The sequence below is a fragment of the Carlito syrichta genome, unplaced genomic scaffold (assembly GCF_000164805.1).
Source record: "Carlito syrichta isolate Samal-C Ts95f unplaced genomic scaffold, Tarsius_syrichta-2.0.1 Scaffold206304, whole genome shotgun sequence".
Taxonomy (NCBI): domain Eukaryota; kingdom Metazoa; phylum Chordata; class Mammalia; order Primates; family Tarsiidae; genus Carlito; species Carlito syrichta.
In genome coordinates, this window is record NW_007150400.1 from 1 (window position 1) to 6,531 (window position 6,531).

General features: G+C 45.0%; 1 pseudogene; it reads right to left on the reverse strand.

Annotated features, from left to right (window-relative positions):
* Window positions 1–2,905: 2,905 nt before the first annotated feature.
* LOC103253181 lies at window positions 2,906–5,058 on the reverse strand (annotated as a pseudogene).
* Window positions 5,059–6,531: the final 1,473 nt, after the last annotated feature.

Genomic DNA, 6,531 nt, shown 5'->3' on the forward strand with positions numbered 1-6,531 from the left:
AATGGGATGGGTGTGGGGAAGACTGAGGGTCGGGCAGGTTGGTGGGCAGTGGCCAGGCCTTTCCTGCAGATCCCTGCCCTCCTGAGTGGGGGCAGGTTGCGGTGGGCCGAGTTTGCCCAGGTAACTGCCCATGAGCAGCCGATCAGGGTCATGTCCTTAGAGTCGATTCTGCAGCTCTAGATTTCTGCTTAACTGTTGACTTGGCCAGAGGCAAGGCCAGCAGAGTTCTGTGATGTCAAGCATTCCGAATGAGTGAGGACAATGCATGTGAACCCTCTGACTTCTTGGTTCAGTCCTCACCAGGTCGTGGTAGCCCCTATGGCCAGGAGGCCACCACAGTTGCTGCCAGTACCAGGCACAGCAGTGGGCTGTGTGGCAACAGGCCGAGGAACACCACCCCAGCTGCCCACCACAGCCCCAGCATGGGTGTCCCTGACACTTCCTATGGGCCACAGCCACTTTTATCCTCCAGCCACTGGAGACATACTATAAATATACATTTAATCATTCATGGGCCTTAGTGTGCATCAGAAACTGTTCTGAGAACTTTACAAATATTAACTCATCTATTCCTCACAACAACCCTTTGAGGTGCAATTATTGTCCCTATTTTATAGACAAAAAAACTGAGGCACAGTGATCTTTGGTAAATTCCCTAAGTTCTCACAGCCAGTCAGAGGGGAAGCTGTATTTCAACCCATGTGATCTAGCTCCCAAATCAGTTCTTTTACCTATGTTATGCTTTTTTTGTAAATATTTGTCTAATCTAATTTTTGACCCATAATATTAAAAATTGATTTCAACAATATTTCTTATGATAAATGATGTTTCTGGATAGAGATTAGCTATCAGAGTCTAGTGAAATCAAACTCATGGAACAGGATATGGAAGAATGCATATGGTGTACTTATTTGTTGTAGCTATTCATGCATCCAAGAAAAACTGGGGCAAGATCAGTATGCTAAGAGCAGGTGACCTTGAAAAGAAAATTGGACTAACACAAAGGAAGACGTAAAATGAAGAGAAGTTGGTTAAGGAATGCAGAAGTGCAGGCAGAAAGAATACCTTCTTGTGTTCAATAGGACAATAGGGAATTACAGTTAGCAATAATTTATTGTAGATTTTAAAGTAGCTTGAAGAGAAGAATTGTAAAGCTCCCAACAAAGAGGAAAAGTAGAGGTTTGAGGTCATGGATATCCCAATTACACTGATTTGATTATTACACATTGTATTCAGGTTTCAAAATATCACATGTATCTAAAAATATGTACAGCTATTATATGTCAATTTTAAAAATGAGCATGGTGGTGTAGGCATGTTGTCCCAGCTATAAGGGAGACTGGGGTGGGAAGATCTTTGAGTCCAATCCTGTAGCGAGCTATGCTACTATACTCCATCCTGGACAGCAGAGCAAGACCCCATCGGAAGAACAAGAAAAGAAAAAACAAAATAAAGTAAAAATTGCTAAACAGTAGGCTAAAAAGTTTGTAATTTTGCCAGATACCAATTTATTGCTACTCATCTCCAAATTCACTCTTCACTGTGTGTTGTGATCGTGGACTTCTTTTAAGCCTGTGTCCTTGGAAGTGACCACAATGCTCAACTTCCTCTGTAGGAGGTGTAGTAGGAGCACCTGATCAAGGGACTCTCCCATCCAGTTCCTAGTTGCTGCAAGGTGGATAGGTAGGGTGGCCAGGAGGACACCCAGTGGAGTGCCCACAGAGACTGGGTCCAGGGAGACCAGATCCACAGAGACCTGGCACTCTCAGTCTGAACTGATGATAACCTTCTCATGGCCTTCAGACAGGAAAACCAGAGCCTTAAGATCGCCTACTGGCACAAACATCCCGATTCCCTTTGTGGGCACTAGTGCAGCCCCCTGGGACCCAGAGGATCCCACCCGGCTGCTGCTCCCTCTGCTGTATGTCTTGAGGCCTGGAGGATCCCCAGCCCCTCTGCAGGCCCAGGTACTGCTTGCTGATAGCCTTCTCCGCACCCACAGTCTGGAGGGTTGCTTTGTTTTGACCCAATTTGGCTGGTGAGCTTTAACCTGGAATGAACCATTAAATTTTTCCACTAATCAGTTGGCTAAGTTATAAAATCTCCAGCAAGATCTGAACCCCAGTCTTGGGAAGAAAGGCCCCTCCAAGTTCATCTTCTCTGGGGTACTTTCAGTCCTAGGGTCCCATACAGAATTTTCTCATATGTTTAGTTATTTTTTCATTTATTTAATGTTAGCTTAGTAATTCTTTGTAGCAATCTGCTGTGGTTTAGCCCACTGTGAGGTTTCTGTCTTCTACTTGGATCCAGGCTAATACAGTCATTATACGGTACAAATTAAAATCACAAACAGATACAGCTACAAACATATATTTGAATGTTTATATGTGGTACAAATTAAAGTCACAGATACAGCTACAAACATATACTTGAATGTCTAAAATTAGATGTAGGTGTGCACATATGTGTGCGCATGCACACATACACACACACACATTTTAGATGAATGTTGTTGAGAATGCAGGGTACCCATAACTCTCTTCGTTAGTGGGAATATAAAATATTGCACTCATTTTGGAAAAATGTCTTGTAGTTTCTTATAAAACTAAGTATACACCTATTCTACAATTCGTCAATTGCCTTCCAAGAAAAATCAAAACACATATGCACATCAAAGCTTCTATAGTTCTTAAGAACTATATTCATAACAGTCCAAAGCTAAAAATTCTCCATCAATAGGTACATGGATAAACAGACAATAGAATAGTCATATGAAGGATACTATTCAGTGATAAAAATACAAAAAAAAGAAAGAAAAACTTATGCGCAACAACACGGGTTAATCTCAAAAACTATGGCATAAAAAAAGCCCAAAGTAAAATAATCATACTATGTAACTCTACTTTTATGATATTTTAGAGCAGATAAATCTCAGTGGCCCCAATGGGGACTGGGGGTTGGCTCTGGGATAGGACAGGAGAGGGGGCTTGAAACCCGAGCCAAAGGGAATGTTGAATGCTGGCATGGCCATGTTACTGAATGTCAGTGGTGGTGGTGAGGGTCAGGGCAGAGGTTGTCAGGGTGCAGCCAAAGCCACTAAATCCAGCAGTGATGCTGCTGGGGGTTGCCTGCACAGCACTGGGAAGGGACTGGCTAAAGGCAGTGATTGTTTTAGAGGTTGGTATGGCAGGAGGTTTGCTAAATTGGAATATGGAGCTCATGACTGGGTTAAAGCTGGCACCAGAGGCAGGGGGTGCCCCAAAGAGGAAAGGCTGCAAAATGGTAGTGCTAGTGCTAGCAACGTTGCTCATGGCACTGGTCACATTTACTCCAAAGCCAAAAGCAGGCTTCAGCGCAGAGTCTGTGGATGTACTTGCTGTGGTGATGGAAGCCACTGTGGATGTAGCAGCAGCCAGGCCAGTGAAGAGAGGGGCAATCATGACTGGAGTGATGGAGCAGATGTTTGCTTCAAGAAGGGAGTTGACAGGGGCACAGATGTAGGTGGCCCTATGCTGCTAAAAATAGACTCTATAGTCAGGGCTGAGGTGTTGGTGGTTGTGGGGAGGGTGGAGCTGGAGGATGCTGAGGTTGTGACTGAAGGGCTAGACAGCATGGGGTCTTCATTCTCACTCTTAGGTGGGGTCATGAAAATGGGCTTGAACACAGGAGATGCTGAAGACACAGCAAGTACAGCAAGGGAGCAGGTTTAGAAGGTGAAGGGTTCAGTGTTCCAAAGAGAAGATTTTGCTTGGGGGTGGGGGATGGGGCAGATAGGGCTTGGGGTTTGGACGATGTCTCAGCCTGAAGATGTCTCAGCTGGAGGAGTTTTGGTGTCACTAACCGGTATCAGGGAAGAAGCAGGGATCAGCCCCATGAAAGTGGCTGTGGCTTTTGAGTCTGGAGAGGTGGGTGGGAGGGGCCCTGACTGTGAAGAGCCCAGAGGGTCCAGAAGACTTGGTGTCTTTGGAGACCAGTTGGCCTCAGTGGTTGCCACTCCAGCAGATTCTGGGAAGGATGGTAGGCTTGAGGATTTCTGCATCTTTTTCAAACTCTCCAACAGTGGGTTAGTGCTGGGGGCTGGGAGGGAGGTTGTTGAGGCAGTCCTAAGAGCAGGCAAGGTCAAGGTAAAAGAAGACTGAGTGGTGGGCAGGGGGTCTAAGGGACAGAGTGTGAGGCAGCATAGGGCTTGTTCTCTAAGACCTTGTTAAGCCATTGTAATAAAGCTTTCTTTTCTAAGTCAAATTCTTCAGCAGTAGTTGGATAGCCAAGCAGGGGATGTGGAGGCAAGGTCAGCAGTTTTCCTCACCTAGTTGGCAGTAGCTGAACTTTGCGTTTACATGTCCCAGAGCTGCCAGGTATAGATGAGCAATTCCCCATGTTTTCTTTCTTTTGTGGGGCTGTATCTGCAACCCTTTCTCCTGGGGACTCCTTGTCTGCTGCTAGTGGAGTTGAGGAACTGGAATGATGACATAGCTCTTCTTCTCTTATTTCCTTTACTGGCTTCTCTGGTGTCTGGGAGCTAGATGATGCTGGGCTAAAGAAGGGTGATGAATTGTGGACACTTATCTTCCAGTGCCGTGACTGGAAGAGGCCTCGAATAGAGCTATAGGAACTGGCAATGGCATTGTGGTTGCAGCTAGGGATGCCAGCTGTGTACGTTCTTGTCAAGGAGCTCAAGGAAGAGGGGTAGGATCTCTCATTCATGTCTTCCTTTGAGCTCTGGGAACTAAGGCCTCTCTTCAGAGACCCAGGCTTAGGCACAAAAGAAGCAGGGACTCCATTGACCAAGAGGGGCTTAAATGCTGAATGGCCACTTCCAGTGCTATCATGGGGCCTTCTTTTACTTTCCTGTCCATCAGGAAATATTTGGTCTTATTCCTCCACTGTTCTTATCTTCTCCCCATTTAGGGCACTCAGTATAGTCTCCTTTGCACATGGATCTAGGGCATTACTTGATGGTGAGGACAGTGTTGAGCTGATTATCTGCTCTGGTCTTACAGAATGAGCCACTTTGCTCTCAGGAAGGGCAATCATCACGGTTACTGGGCTACACACCATCTTGGAATTTTGAGGAGACAGCACAGTCTTCCTGTGATCACCATTCCAGCACACTGTGGGAAGTACCCCTACTCCAGAATCTCCGGCTTGGTGGATTGGATAGCATCTCTGAGGTGTTATTAGAACCTGATTTGATGAAGTCCCACTATCCTGGTGGGAAGGACTCCTAGAGTGTCAAAGAAGAGGCATGAGGAGGGAGGGGTAAATGTGATAAACATGAGGGGTGTGGGGAGGACTGGGGGCTGGGCAGGCTGATGGGCAGTGGCCAGGCCTCTCCTGAAGATCCCTGCCCTCCTGGGTGGGGGCAGGATGCAGCGGGCTGGGCTTGGCCAAGTGACAGCCCATGAAAAGTAGTTTAGCAGGGCCAGGTCCTTCGAGTCAAGTTTGTGGCTCTAGGAGATTTCTGTTTAACTGCCAACTTGGCCAGAGGCAAGGCCAGCAGTGTTCCGTGATGTTGAGCATTCTGATTGAGTGAGGAGAAGGAATGCAAACCTCTGGCCTCTTGGCTCCTTCCCCATCAGGCTGCGGTAGCCCCCATGGCCAACCAGGCTAGCTCAGCTGCCGACGACACCAGGTACAGCAAGAGGCACCAGGTACACAACATGGGTGATTCTCAAAAACTTACGGCATGAAAGAAGATGGAAGTAAAATGTTCACACTATATAACTACTTTTATGACGTTTTAAATAAACCAATCTTTGACAAAAACAAAACAAAACAAAAACACCTGGGAGGAGTAGGGGTAGAGATTACCTGAGATGGGGCAAGAGGAAACTTTTTTGGTGAGTTAGTATTTCATCTCTTGATATTTTGCAGTAAGTACTAAGAGTGGATCTTTATAAACTGGAGGTTTAGGTTATACTGGTTATGCATCTGTCAAAATTAATTAAATGGTACCCAATGTTTTTTTTTTTTGTTTTCTAGCAGATGCATTTAACCTAACAAATTATAAACAAAAATTATAAACAAAATGTTTCGGTGAGAAGTATACTGATATCTACAACTTACTTGGAGTACACTGAAATATAGATGCATTGATCTCAGTAAAGAGAAAATACAGGAAAATAGATATATGATAAAGCAAATATATAAGAGTGTTCATTGTAGAAACTTACAGTGCTTGGGATACAGGTGTTCACAAACCTTTTTTCAAGTTTAGTGTGCTTTTTGAAAAATGTTATAAAAGAAGATTTGGAGGAAAAAGCTGGAGGTGATCAAAACTATATTAGCTTTTTTGTGTCCCTTAAAACCATTAAAATTATTCCCTGGCTTGCTACAATATCGAAGTTCCAGTTTTGTATGAATGTTGGGAGCTGAGGGTCTCTTTTGCGCTTATGCAGCCTCATTCATAATACAGGTAGTTTTTCAGTGTTGAAGACCAGGGGAAACTGACTGGCTTGAATTTACTGTCATAGTGCTTCTCTTTTCTTGCAATTTATCATGGTCTGTGTGATGGCCTAGAGCACCTTGTTT